The sequence below is a fragment of the Leuciscus leuciscus genome, assembly GCF_965113295.1.
Source record: "Leuciscus leuciscus genome assembly, chromosome: 1".
NCBI lineage: Eukaryota > Metazoa > Chordata > Actinopteri > Cypriniformes > Leuciscidae > Leuciscus > Leuciscus leuciscus.
The window spans coordinates 84,626,758-84,641,684 of record NC_138725.1 but is presented as its reverse complement, the minus strand read 5'-3'; the positions used below and the strand labels follow the sequence as shown (position 1 = coordinate 84,641,684).

Genomic DNA, 14,927 nt, shown 5'->3' with positions numbered 1-14,927 from the left:
AAAGCGACAGGGGAGTGGTATTTTGTTTCTCTAAGTTGGTCTGAGCAGAAGTTGCAAATAGTAATTTTCTGGAATACTTAACACCAAAAAAATTTGGTGTTAAAAATTTGACTGACAAAGGGCCCCCGGATGTAGACCATTCCTTGCAGGCTTTTTTCAGGTAACCTGGATACCTTGCGGTGTTAACGAAGGGTTGCCTGGGAAAGCGGTACGTATCCAGCCCCCCTGGGTCCACTTGGACAGCATGCAGGGAAGGTGACCTGGGGCGAACAGGTCTTAAATGGTGCCCAATCTTCTATGGGTGGCTAGCACCCTTCATGCAACAGCACATCCTGCAACAACATACTTACACACTGATCGTGGCATCGTTTTCGGTTACGGTAGAGGGGCGGATTCTCTTACCTGGAGCTCCAATTCAGGAGTCAACACTGCCAGCGGTCGTCCTGTAATGGGATGGCGTCGGTTTGGTTGGTCTTGACTCTTAGGGCAGAGGACTGGTAGAAGCTTGATGCTCCGCATCCGCCAGTCTCGACGCCCGCCTCATTGTGAGTCTTCTTTTGACCGGTTTGAGAGACTGGGAAGTTATTTCGAGGCGAAACGTTTTGTAGCAGTGTAAGAACAAATGGTTTGGTCGTTTTTCAGGTTACTTTACCTGGTGAGTTCCAATTGGGGGGTCAGCAATCATTCTGTGATGGAAAAGAGCGGTTAGTTTCAGGAGAAATGATTCATGTTCTTACCTGATAGTCCCGATTTGGAGATTAGTGTGGCCAGCAGTCGTCCTGTAATGGAAAAGGAAAAGAGCGGTTAGTTTCTGGAGAAATGATTCATGTTCTTACCTGAGAGTCCCGAGTTGGAGATTAGGGTGGCCAGCAGTCGTCCTGTAATGGAAAAGGAAAAGAGCAGTCAGTTTCAGGAGAAATTAGTCATGTTCTTACCTGATAGTTCCGATTTGGGGATCAGTACGGCCGGCAGTCGTCCTGTTATGGTAAAGAGAAGTAGCGGTCAGTTCCAATGCCGGAGGTTGGCACAGTTAGCGGTCGTCCTGGAAGGGAAAAGAGAACAGGGGTTAATTTCAATCTCGGTAAAATTCTGTACCCAGAACCCAACCACAGTGTTTGTGAGGATCTGGTTTGATTAAGAATTGGCTATGAGACACTCGTCCTGGACTGATCATCCAGGATAGGCCGCCACAGAGGAGGGTGTCTAGTGTTTAAAGGGCCAAAACACCCAATAAATCTGGGGTACACTACTGATGAGAGTGTCTTCAATATTTCCCTCTCGCACTTGCTTGGGGGAATAGGGAAGGGAGTTTAAGTCCTAGTGGTTTGCGAAATTAGGTTCTAACTGTAGTAATCCTGTGGGTTTTTCAGCCTAGTTGGTTGGTGGTAGAAACAACAGTTTGGCAATTGGTGGTGCTTTATCGAGATAGATGTAGGCCTGTACCAGCTCCTATTCTAAAAACTACCCATGGTAACCCGGTGGCTTGTAAACCTAGGCTTGTACCTACTTTTGTTCTAAACCTACCCATAGTAACTCTGTGGTTTGTAGACCTAGGCCTGTATCTATTCTGTCCTAAACCTACCCATAGTAACTCTGTGGCTTGTAGACCTAGGCCTGTATCTATTCTGTCCTAAACCTACCCATAGTAACTCTGTGGCTTGTAGACCTAGGCTTGTATCTATTCTGTCCTATACCTACCCATAGTAACCCTGTGGATTATACAACTAGGTCTGTACCTATTTCTACTCTAACCCTACCCATTAGAGCCCTTATAGTCATAAACCTAGTTGGAAGATTAGTAGGGGTTAGCTCCAAGGGGGAGCACGCTCCAAGGGGGAGCATGGTATAGTCTAACATGCGTCGGCCCGTGCCTTCCTCAGTCTCCTTTCTCCTCTGGACTAGTGCCAGAGAGAGGGGGGAGCTGTTGTAATATTTACAAAAAACCTAACCCTAACCCTTTTAGTTGAGCCAAAAACTCTCTGAAACTGTGAAACTGGCGTAGAAATGCCTGGCACTGGAAGAGGGAGTAGAGATAAGCCTAAATCAACTACGCAATCCAAATGAACAGGCTTTGGATCGCATGGCATAGAGCAGCCAGCTAGCAAGGAAGCTAACGTTATGAATGATGCTAACGCTGCTAGCAAAGAAACTAACGAAGGTGATGTGAACAATAACGCGATGATTCCACCCGGCAAAGACCAACAGCTGCTAAATATGGCTACAGATGAGATATTTGGAGAGATACGCAATTTGAAAACAGAGTTCGCGGGAAGATTTGATGGCGCACTGAAAGCTATAGAAGAAACAAGAAAGGATATGTCTGAATGTACAGAGCGGATGGCTGAGGCAGAGGTGCGTCTGTCTAACGTGGAAGACGAGCAGGTCGACTTGAAAGCGGTGGTCGAGAGTTTACAGAAAATAAATAAACATCTGGAGGACAAAATGGTCGATATGGAAACAAGATCGCGTTTGAACAATCTTAAGCTGGTGGGTCTCCCTGAAAATTGTGAGGGCTCCGACATGTGCGGGTTTGGTAACCCTTCCTTTTACAGTCCCCTAATTACTAGGTATTTACCTGGTAAATATATGGTCATTTATAGTTGGTTATTGGTAATTACCACAGGTAACAAGTATGTAAATGCAGAGAAACTACAAACTAATTACTAGGTATTTACCGGGTAAATATATGGTAAGTTATAGTTGGTTATTGGTAATTACCACAGGTAACAAGTATGTAAATGCAGAGAAACTACAAACTAATTACTAAATATTTACCTGGTAAGCATATGGTAAATTATAGTATTTTAGTGTGTAATTACTTAAGGTGATTAGTATGCAATTACAGAGAAACTACCAGGGGGAAAAAACACCACTGTTAAATACCAACACAACAAAGTACTGTGTACTTGTTACCTGTTTAGGTTGGTAATAACTCAGATTTAATTGTGTACTTCCTCAGAATGTAGGCAGCCAATTTTTAGAAACACCTCCAGTATTACCCATCAATTCAAGTTAGGTTTGTAGTTATCCTAGGGTTATGTTGGTAACAGTCCATGTTTATTTATTACTATCTTGAAATTAAGACGGTAGTTTCCAATAAATTACCTTGTCTTACATAATTGTTGTTCATTGCTACACCCATTTATAGAGGGTTTATCAAATAATTTACCTTACACTTACCTGGTAACTACCCCGCAGGAACAGTTTTCCCTAATGTCATGGCACATCTTAAATACTGGGTATGTTCTTGCAGATGTTTTTACAATTTACTCAGAAAGTAAAGTGCAACTGTACTGTAAAATGAAGCCTTGTTTATTTCCATGGTATTACCGGAATTGTACCATATAACCTGATCATTCCCTTTTCCATATAGTCACAATTTTTTTACCTCGTATGTCCTGCAACGTTACCAAGGAAAACATGACAATTTACTCGGTAGGTAAAGTGTAACTGTACTGTAAAATTAAGCCTTGTTTATTTCCATGGTATTACCGGAATTGTACCATATAACCTGATCATTCCCTTTTCCATATAGTCATAATTTTTTTACCTCGTATGTCCTGCAACGTTACCAAGGAAAACATGACAATTTACTCGGTAAGTAAAGTGAAACTGTACTGTAAAATGAAGCCTTGTTCATTTCCATGGTATTACCGGAATTGTACCATATAACCTGATCATTCCCTTTTCCATTTAGTCACAATTACCTCGTATGTCCTGCAATGTTACCAAGGAAAACATGACAATTTACTCAGTAAGTAAAGTGCAACTGTACTGTAAAAGGAAGCCTTGTTTATTTCCATTGTATTACCAGACTCTTACCACATCCTTTGCTACTGCTTAAACATTTTTGAAATCACAAACTTTTACCATGTGTGTTCTGCAACTTAACTAAAACATTCCAGCCTGGTCTCATTGTTAATACGTAGTATTAATACGTAATTTTCAAAGATAGAAAACTAAACATAACGTTACCCATTTTATACAGAATATAAAAAGGATAAAACGTACAGAGTGTAGGGAAATGGCAATTTTATTAACAATATAGCATTAAAATATTTTTTTTTAGCAGCTAATCCTACTCCTACCCCTAAACCTACCCATAACAATTTCTTAAAACTACATAGGCTACAATTATGAAGAAAAACAACATGCGTGTAATCACAATAATTTATTTATTGCGAAAATGTCAAAACCGGTACCAAAAGTCGTTCACATGACGATGTGTTGCAGTCACAGTCCTCTCTTTCAGTGTATAATAGTTTTGAATGAGGTACAGAGCAGAATTTTATTAATTTATTAATCCATGAAAGTTATTAATCCATGAAAATGTTAATCCGGCTTCGCTCTGTGTGAAGGCGCGCGCGCTTCTCCATTTCAAATGTAGTTTACCGACTGAAATACGGCATGACGCAATCTGTGACGAACATAGACGAACAGGCGAGAGCCATTGAGCGTTTGATATCACTGCCGTAAAACATGTCGTAACGCTTCTTGAGGGCGCAATTTTTGAATTTGAATTCATCACGAGCGCGGGATTTGACAGTTACGGACTGTGCTGCTGTGATAGCCTGTGTGAAATGGAGATGAAGATCACTCACTGGATAAAGGGCTGAATTTGGATCTCTTTCTTGCAAACGTATGGATTCTAAAGATTTGGATTATATCAAGTATAATAAAATTGATGTCTTTTGTGAATTTATGTTGGGTTTTGGTGTATTATTGTTCTATTGGAGAAAACGCATTTTGTGTCTCACTGTAAATAAACTAAATATTAAAATGGTTAAACGATTAAATAAGGTATTTTTAAGGTTTTAAAGTGTATTCTTGTTTAACTGCATGTAGGCTTACCCCTCTTTCACACCGCAAGCGTGAGCGGCGCGTCCGCGCGACTACATCGTCACTGCAGCAGCAGACTCTCGCGAGTATTCACACTGGAAGCGTAGCTAAGTACAGCGTCACAGCGGCTGCAAAGCGTGTTCGGCAGACAATAAAACCATTTCAAACAATGGCAAGTTCTTTCAACATTTTTGTTTTTATACATTATAACTTGCAGAATATTTTTAATACCTGGAAGAGTTTGTTTTATCTAAAATTGTTGTTCATGGTCTACTTTACCGCCGTACGTATTTAAACATTTTGTTTTAATTCCTTTTAGAACGTGTTGTTTTTTGGGTCATAAAGCACTTTGTGCTTCTCGACCTCCTCGTGTCATCCATTGATACAGGTTGTGTTTACATCATCTGCCGCATGCACATGTTTACTAGAGCCTATATAGCATAGTGTCTGTGTATTACATAATAAACTCAAAGTTTATATCGTATTTTGTGGCTAGTTTGACTTTATTGTATTTTTATAATAATACCATACTTTCACCCAAAACGAATAATTAAAAAATGTAAATGGGTAAACACATATTTGTTTACTTAATCTTTTCTGACATAATTGTTAAAACACTAGACATTGGCATTGTTGTTAAAACTCTTGACATGCTTATTCTGTGCATTTTGAGCACGTTTTGTGTTAAATCACATTTATTTTGTCCATCAAAAGTGTGCTTTCACTTTAATTGAGCGTGAGCAGCACAGCAAAAAATAGACTGGGCGCCGAAACCCCCGCTGCACTGCTGTTCACGCGACGCTCCTGCTTGACGCTCACGCTCACGCGCTGCTCCTGCTCCTGGTGTGAATGCACTCATTGATTAACATGGACGGCGAAAAAAATATGCGCTGCTCACGCGCCGCTGACACTTGCGGTGTGAAACCGGGGTAATAAATGCGACTGAAAACGTAATTGATAAGACATTTGAATGCAATAGAGTCAAAACATTAATGCCCCGATTTTAATATGCATAAATAAGAATATGTACAAATATGTACATCGGTAGAGTTGTTCATACGTAAATAATTTACGTTTTTGTGCTGTTAATACGTAAACATTTTACGTTTTAGTGCTGTAAATACATCAGTATTATACGTTTCTGTGTGTATAAAACGTACGTAAACGTACGTATGGTAGAATTACACTTTACGTAAAAATACACACGTATTCTCATGTGATCACGTTGAACATTCTCAGTAAGTAAAGTGAAACTGTACTGTAAAAGGAAGCCTTTTTATTTCCATGGAATTACTGGGATCTTACCCTATAATCTGTAATAGCTACAGATTATAGGGTAAAATCCCAGTAATTCCATGGAAATAAAAAGGCTTCCTTTTACAGTACAGTTTCACTTTACTTACTGAGTAAATTGTCATGTTTTCCTTGGTAACGATGCAGGACATACGAGGTAAAAAAATTGTGACTATATGGAAAAGGGAATGATCAGGTTATATGGTACAATTCCGGTAATACCATGGAAATAAACAAGGCTTCATTTTACAGTACAGTTACACTTATCGAGTAAATTGTCATGTTTTCCTTGGAAACGTTGCAGGACATATGAGGTAAAAAATTGTGACTACATATGGAAAAGGGAATGATCAGGTTATGTGGTACAATTTTTTTCCCTGGTAGTTTCTCTGTAATACCATGGAAATAAACAAGGCTTCATTTTACAGTACAGTTGCACTTTACTTACTGAGTAAATTGTAAAAACATCTGCAAGAACATACCCAGTATTTAAGATGTGCCATGACATTAGGGAAAACTGTTCCTGCGGGGTAGTTACCAGGTAAGTGTAAGGTAAATTATTTGATAAACCCTCTATAAATGGGTGTAGCAATGAACAACAACTATGTAAGACAAGGTAATTTATTGGAAACTACCGTCTTAATTTCAAGATAGTAATAAATAAACATGGACTGTTACCAACATAACCCTAAGATAACTACAAACCTAACTTGAATTGATGGGTAATACTGGAGGTGTTTCTAAAAATTGGCTGCCTACATTCTGAGGAAGTACACAATTAAATCTGAGTTATTACCAACCTAAACAGGTAACAAGTACACAGTACTTTGTGGTGTTGGTATTTAACAGTGGTGTTTTTTTTCCCTGGTAGTTTCTCTGTAATTGCATACTAATCACCTTAAGTAATTACACACTAAAATACTATAATTTACCATATGCTTACCAGGTAAATATTTAGTAATTAGTTTGTAGTTTCTCTGCATTTACATACTTTTTACCTGTGGTAATTACCAATAACCAACTATAACTTACCATATATTTACCCGGTAAATACCTAGTAATTAGTTTGTAGTTTCTCTGCATTTACATACTTGTTACCTGTGGTAATTACCAATAACCAACTATAAATGACCATATATTTACCCGGTAAATACCTAGTAATTAGTTTGTAGTTTCTCTGCATTTACATACTTGTTACCTGTGGTAATTACCAATAACCAACTATAACTTACCATATATTTACCCGGTAAATAGTAATTAGGGGACTGTAAAAGGAAGGGTTACCGCGGGTTTTTGGAGAGCTGGTTGACAGACGCGCTGGAGTTAAACCCAATGCGTCACCCTTTAGTCCTGGAAAGGGCTCACCGCGTTGGGCCAAAGAGAGACACCGATGCCTCGCCGAGAACGGTAATCATGAGATTTCTTAACTACAAGCAGAAAGAAACTGTACTAAGAGCTGCCAAAACAAAGAAGGATATCTTCTACAAGAACCAACGTGTGAAGCTGTTTGCTGATGTTGCTACGGAGGTGCACAGGCAGCAGAAGCAGTTCGATGTTGTTCGCGACCAGCTGCGTGAACTAGGGGTGCGGCATGGCATTCTTTCCCCATCCACGTTGGTGCTGACATACTGTCACGGGTGTGGTGCAGGTTAAAGGAGATTCAAAGACCAAAGGCTCCAATTCAAACGATTTACTTAAATCTTACTCACAGGTACATACAGGCAGGCAGGATGACAGGCAGGTAACACACTCTACGTATAACTAACAACCGACAATGACAGACTGAACCGAGGAAACCAAATACACACCGATGAACTGAAAACAGGTGATACAAGAGAGGGTAATTAACAAGACACAGGTGATACAAATGAACTAATGAGGGTAACCAGGGAAACAGATGAGCTAAACAGAAAAACAGAAACACAACACTGACAGTGACATTACCTCCCCCTCCCGGCAGGCGCGTCCTCGCGCCGTACAAGAAATAAGGGAGGGGGGGGTGGGCGTCCTGAAGTCCTCTCCGGAAGGCGATTAGGGACCGAGGACTCCAGGACGGTACCAGCATCTCGGGGGACCAGGGCGGAGACGTCCCCTGGGGGTGGCCACGGAGGAGCAGGAAACCACCCCTCGGGCGGTCCAGGCAGATAATGCTGAGGAGGCGGCCATGGCGGAGACGGACCCTCAGGCGGCCATGGTGGCGATGACGGACCCTCGGGCGGCCATGGTGGAGATGACGGACCCTCGGGCGGCCAGGGCGGAGACGACCCATCAGATGGCCATGGTGGAGAGGACCCTTCGGGTGGCCACGGCGGAGAGGACCCTTCGGGCGGCCACGGCGGAGAGGACCCTTCGGGCGGCCATGGCGGAGCAGACCCTTCGGGTGGCCATGGCGGTGCGGACCCTTCGGGTGGCCACGGTGGTGCGGACCCTTCGGGTGGCCACGGCGGTGCGGACCCTTCGGGTGGCCATGGCGGTGCGGACCCTTCGGGTGGCCATGGCGGTGCGGACCCTTCGGGTGGCCATGGCAGGGACGACTGATAGCCCCCCCCCCCCCAAAATTCCTTTGGGGAAATATCAGGTTTTAACACTGGACTGGAAGAGGCAGGGGGCGAAAGCGGCTCTGGGCAGGACAGGACCAGTGATGAACGCGACTCTGGACTGGACAGGACCAGTGATGAAGGCGGCTCTGGACTGGACAGGACCAGCGGCGAAGAGGACTCTGAGCTGAATGGGACCAGTGGCGAAGAGGGCTCTGAGCTGGATGGGACCAGCGGCGAAGTGGGCTCTGAGCTGGATGGGACCAGTGGGGAATAGGGCTCTGAGCTGGGCGGAACCAACGGGGAAGAGGGCTCTGAGCTGGGTGGAACCAGCGGCGAAGAGGGCTCTGAGCGCTCTGAGCTGGGCTGAACCAGCGGGGAAGAGGGCTCTGAGCTGGGCGGAACCAGCGGCGAAGAGGGCTCTGAGCTGGGCGGAACCAGCGGCGAAGAGGGCTCTGAACTGGGCGGAACCAGCGGCGAAGAGGGCTCTGAGCTGGGCGGAACCAGCGGCGAAGAGGGCTCTGAACTGGGCGGAACCAGCGGTGAAGAGGGCTCTGAGCTGGGCAGCGTGGAGGGCTCTGAGCTGGGCAGCGAGGAGGGCTCTGAGCTGGGCAGCGAGGAGGGCTCTGTGCTGGGCTGCGCCAGCGGTGAAGGCTCTGTGCTGGGCTGCGCCAGCGGTGAAGGCTCTGGGCTGGACGGGATCAGCGGTGAAGACTCTGGGCTGGACGGGACCAGCGGTGAAGGCTCTGGGCTGGACGGGACCAGCGGTGAAGGCTCTGGGCTGGACGGGACCAGCGGTGAAGAGGGCTTCAAAGAAGGCAGGATCAGCGATGAAGGCTTTGTGCTGGGCAGAACCAGCGGTGAAGGCTTTGTAGGCTTTGTGCTGGGCAGGACCAGCGGTGAGGGCTTTGTGCTGGGCTGGACCAGCGGTGAGGGCTTTGTGCTGGACAGGACCAGCGGTGAAGAAGGCCTTGAGCTGGACATAAGTGGTGGAGAAGGGAGATCGGGCTGGATGAGAGGGTCAGGCTGGATGAGTGGATCGTCCACGATTCCCACTGTGAGGGAAGAGCCACACACCCACAGAGTGCGGTCGATGAACTCCGTGAAGGGGAGATGAAAATCACCCCACAAGAGCATCTGCTCTAGTGGATTGCTCAATCCACTCCAAAACGTCATCTTTAGAATATGTGGATCTTTACTCACATCTTGAAAGTAGTCAAGGTATAATTCTGCATATTCCTCCAAAGACAAACTCCCTTGCTCCATGTTTAGTCAGGTCGGTTGTTCTGTCACGGGTGTGGTGCAGGTTAAAGGAGATTCAAAGACCAAAGGCTCCAATTCAAACGATTTACTTAAATCTTACTCACAGGTACATGCAGGCAGGATGACAGGCAGGTAACACACTCTACGTATACAGATGGTGGACAACCAGAATGAGACTTTTACCGCCGCCGTTCCCGCGGCGGCAAAAATGGGATGTGTATTTGCTGCCTTTTACCGCTGAGTGGCGCTGTAATCACAGACTTTGAAAAGTGTCAGTTTATTCTCTTTATGACGTAATCTGCCGCGGCAGTAATCTGAGCTGAGGTCACAGATAAATTCAAGATAAATATTGTGGTTAAACTAATCAAATTCATTAAATTTAAACAAAGTAGACACACGTTAACATTGTGTGCCCAGTTTTTCTATAATTTAGAAAGGCTATGTCAATAGGTTACTTGTCATTTACTTCGTGTTATTTTAATGTGTTTGTAGATTTATTAATTGAAACATAACAGTGAAATAAATTAAAATAATTTACCGTAAAATTAAAACATTTCCAGGACTTGCAGTTACTAACCGATGTTAGTCGGTTTAAGCATTCTTTGTTATATTCAGAATTAAATAGGCTTACATGTTGTTATGATTACCAATTGAATTCTTTAATAAATAATCAACCACAATGCCTATTACTGCCGCAGCAAAAATAAACCAGTCGAATTTCAAAGTCGTTCGCGAAATGACTAGGCTATACCGGGTGGCGCAAGTGACAGGGCAAAACAGCATCAACTGCGGCATTTTAAAAGGTAAGTTTCCTATCTGTTTATTTAAAAAACAAAAACAAAAAAAACATGGCGCAAGATCTTGTAAAAAAAAACAAAAAAAACTTTTTTCATTATTTGAACAAAAATGAGACTGATTGAATATGTAAAAATATAAACAAACAAAGCAGAGAATAAAACAGACTTGTAGGGAACGATAGCTCAGACGATAGCTCAGTCTATAGTCTGATAGCTCAGACGATAGCTCTGTGGTCAATGCATTAACAATAGCCTCTCGGAGCTTCAAACGATCTGAGATAGAATCTCAGTGTAGCCGACAGTGTTTATGTTTTTCCGTTCTTGATGCTTAAATATGCATCTGTTTATTAAAGTCAATCATCTTGTTTAATTATCAATTGTACATTACAACATAAATTTTCTACATTCCAGTTGAGCCGCTGCAAAGACGACACATCTGATGAAGGAAGACTGTCAGCCGATTGCACCAGAAAATGAAGATGATGAAGCTCGTCTTTAATCTGCTAAATTATTTTTTGTGTGTGTGTGTGAATCATTCACGAGATTGAGATGACTGACAGTTATACCCGGCCATAGCAACGGAAGACATTTTTCAAAACAGATCGAACAAATCAGAAAAATACTTTCAATACAGTATTGCTTTCAATTAAAAAAAAAACAATGAAAATGTAAAAGAAAAAGAAAATGAATTAAGTTTGAAAACCCATCGCACATTTCAAGGTATGAATACTTTGCTTAAATTCGATACATTTATTTTCAGTAGGGCCTAATAAATGTGTAGGGATGTAATTTCAGTATGCTTTACCAACGCTATGTATTCAATTAAAGTTCCAAGAGGTCTGGTCTCTATATTTCCTTCCCAGCTGACACTAATATGCAAGTGCACAGCAAAAATCACAACTTGTGCTTGATGCGAACCCAAGTTATTTAAGGTGTCTCAACTGTACACAGTCTACCCTACAGTGTGAATTCGTTACAAGGTTTTATTTAATTAAATTAATGTGCAGCAATTTGTACAAATAGAGTCTATATGCCTACTATACTGTTTTAGCCATTAAATAATCTCATTTAGTATCATTTTTGTTAAAATATTATAATGTTATTTTTTTCCATCTATGTTGAATATGAAAAGTGAACAGCACGAGTAAGATAGGATGCATTATATCGAGAGATGGATATGGAGTGGGTCAGACATGATTTTGACCACTTCATTAAGTGTTGTTTAGTAGAAAACCTTTCTTTAAAGTGAATTTCGTTTTCTATAAATTGTATCTTAATTTTAATCAATTTTTCATCAACCAATTGCCTGGATTGAATAAGTAGGAGAAGCAAATATAACAGACACTAATCATGGAGGCGCCCGCGCGGTCACTTGCATTGCACGTCAGCTGGAGCGCATCTCATCCTCCTAACTTAACGAAACTCAGCGTATGCCTCACACAGACATGATAAATACATCAAATACACAAAGCTTGAAATGTCTTCAAACGAAATAATTCAAAACGAAAAGAAAAAGGCTACTCTCTGATTATGTCTTTATGTGCATTTCTCTCTAGGTGCGTTCACTACAAATATGGCGATCGTCAACTTCATCTTTGCAGTCGACACTGTCAGAAAACACTAGTTTATTGATAAAAATCAATGCACGCATCACCGGATTTACAAATACACATCTTGCTTGTTGCACGCACACATATTATGTCGAAAAAACGAAATATTATGTTGAAATAAACATCTTTTAGAATATTTGATTAAATGCTGATTGTTGTGCTTGTTCAATTTAATAAAATTAAAACTTTAATTGTGATAATTAAAATAATTGAAAATTAAATATTTAGTGGCCAAGTTTTGCTAATTTATTATATAGGCTATTATATGCCTATTGCCTATTAAGTAGGTCATATTAAGGCATATATTAAGTTTTTTTAGCTGTTATGAGAAAAATAAATCTAACGAAATCTAAAATCTAAATCTAATAAATCAAAAAAAAAAAATCTAACGCCAATTCAACATGCCAGAATAAAACCTGATTTTTGAACAATGCGTAACGCCACTCGGCCTGGTGTGCCAAAACACTACATTTTAAACTTCAATGTTTAATTCAAAACAATCTCAAAACGCGTTGTGACATTTTTTTAAAGCAGTAGCCTAGGGTCCGTGTAACGCTTTGCAGTTCTTTGTTCAATTTGAAATGTAATAATCAGAAATGAGAAAACGGCCCCTTTATTCGTTTTTTCGTTTTTTCAAAAAAACGAAAAAACGAGATTTCGGCTTGATTTTTCGTTTTTTGGTTCACAGGCAAAAAAACGAATAAATGACTTAAAAATTCGTTTTCCACATCTGGGCGGCCTGACACGCCCCTTTCCGCCGATTGGTCAAGCAAATCTGAGCATGTGACGTCATCAGTTGTCGCTCAGGGGTGCGTTTCCCGAAAGCATCGTTGGCCAACTATGGTCGCAAGTTCATCGCAATGTCCATTGAACTCTATTGGCAACGAGGGAACTTGCGACCATAGTTGGCTAACGATGCTTTCGGGAAACGCACCCCAGGTCAGGTCTGTTCAACAAAATAATAGTCCTCTACTATGGCTACCGATTCTTAAACTGTACAGGGCAGGTCCTATTGGGCTTTCTTCTGTGCAACTTTACACGTTTCACAGAAATCATTACATCAGAAATATTAATTATTAGTCTGCCACCAGCCTGTTTTATTTAGCTGTGTGTGGTGAAGCTGCGCTTGACAGCGCCGAGCGGGAGAGGCTCACTGACCAATGTCCAGTCAGCAGTCAGAACTTTTCTTTTAGACGCTCCGTTTTGCCACGGGATGGTGATTGCAAATACTGTAATGCCAATCGGCTAAAGGGTGGGTACCGATGATGGTGAAATACAGTTTTACTGAAACTGTAATCATATCCGCGACCCGCGAGAATGAGACAGGTGATTGACAGAACGATAGCGGAGGCAATTAAAGGCGCAAGATAACTTATGTTAACAAAAACATAAATAAAAAAAGTGTTTAATATAAGTGACTTTGTCCTTGTTTTATTGTTTTTGTTGTTTTTAATCAAATAATTGTGAACCACAAACTGAGCCTTCGTTTTAAAGGGCAATTTCCAAATATATTTTATTTATTTGTTATAATATGGGTATTTTATAATACAGCATAAATAAAAACAAACACACGTAATATGTATGCCTATAGGCAAAACACCACAGTTTTTTGGTTTTGTTTGTGTGAACTTTCATCCCCAACCATATTTCTTCATGCTCCACGCTCAGCACCCCTACTTCCCATGGTAGGCCTAACTGTAATTAACATGTAAAATCTTTGGTATATGTAATCTATATGTAATATTTAAAAACACTTTACAGTGTGATGGAAATAAACTTTTCTTAAAGCGTGTTGTATACTGTAATAGACAATTGTCCTGCAGAATGATGAGGTTTTTTGTAAGAAAAACATTGCGAGCAAATGTCGAATTGTTGTTTGAAATATAAATCAACAACGTAAGAGGCTTTAGGCTGTCTGATGAACTCTGTATGAACAAACACACAGCTTTGCAGTAGGTGGCACAGAAGCAGCATCTGACCCTGCATTTAGATGTACATTACACACTGTCTAATGCAGCTCAAAGGAGGCACTGTGAATTTGCATAGCAATTTAATTCTAAGCGGCCATTAAATGTGAAGTGACAACATGAAACACTACTTTCAATATATAAAAAAGCAAGTCAGCCTGATAATGATTGAATACCAATTTACTCATTTAGGCTCACAATAAGCAGATTACATAATTATACCATGAAAAAAAAATTATATAGGCTATATATATATGTGTGTGTGTGTGTGTGTGTGTGTGTGTGTGTGTGTGTGTGTGTGTGTATGTGTGTAAAGGTATGTCACTTACTGGTGGAACCCAAACAGAAGTCCAGTTCTGGCTGTATAATCAAACAATAAAAACGAGAAACAATGCATGCCATCAAGAACATTTATTGATTCCACAGGAACTTGATCCAGTTTCCCCCATTTTTACTAATAACTACTTAATTCAGAGGACAGTAAGGCAAACTATTAAGCATGAACTCGAACAGGATCAATTAGAGAAAAAAGAGATGAAATGTCAGGATACTGCATAGAAAACGTATGGAGTTCAATTGCCTTTGCAATATTTTGCATTTATATATTTTTGTATATATTTT

The 14,927-nt window shown here is 41.3% G+C and overlaps 1 long non-coding RNA gene and 1 pseudogene across 2 annotated transcripts in view; both read right to left on the bottom strand.

Moving 5' to 3' along the window:
• LOC309500288 (trace amine-associated receptor 13c-like) overlaps nucleotides 1-14,927 on the bottom strand; it is a 248,844-nt pseudogene that overhangs the window by 20,465 nt on the left and 213,452 nt on the right. The gene's annotated exons all lie outside the window — the stretch shown is intronic.
• LOC309497329 lies at nucleotides 3,711-6,167 on the bottom strand. The gene is made up of 2 exons (XR_014205508.1): nucleotides 6,064-6,167; nucleotides 3,711-3,891 (listed from the first exon to the last, which is right to left on the bottom strand). It is a non-coding gene; the product is annotated as an uncharacterized lncRNA (long non-coding RNA).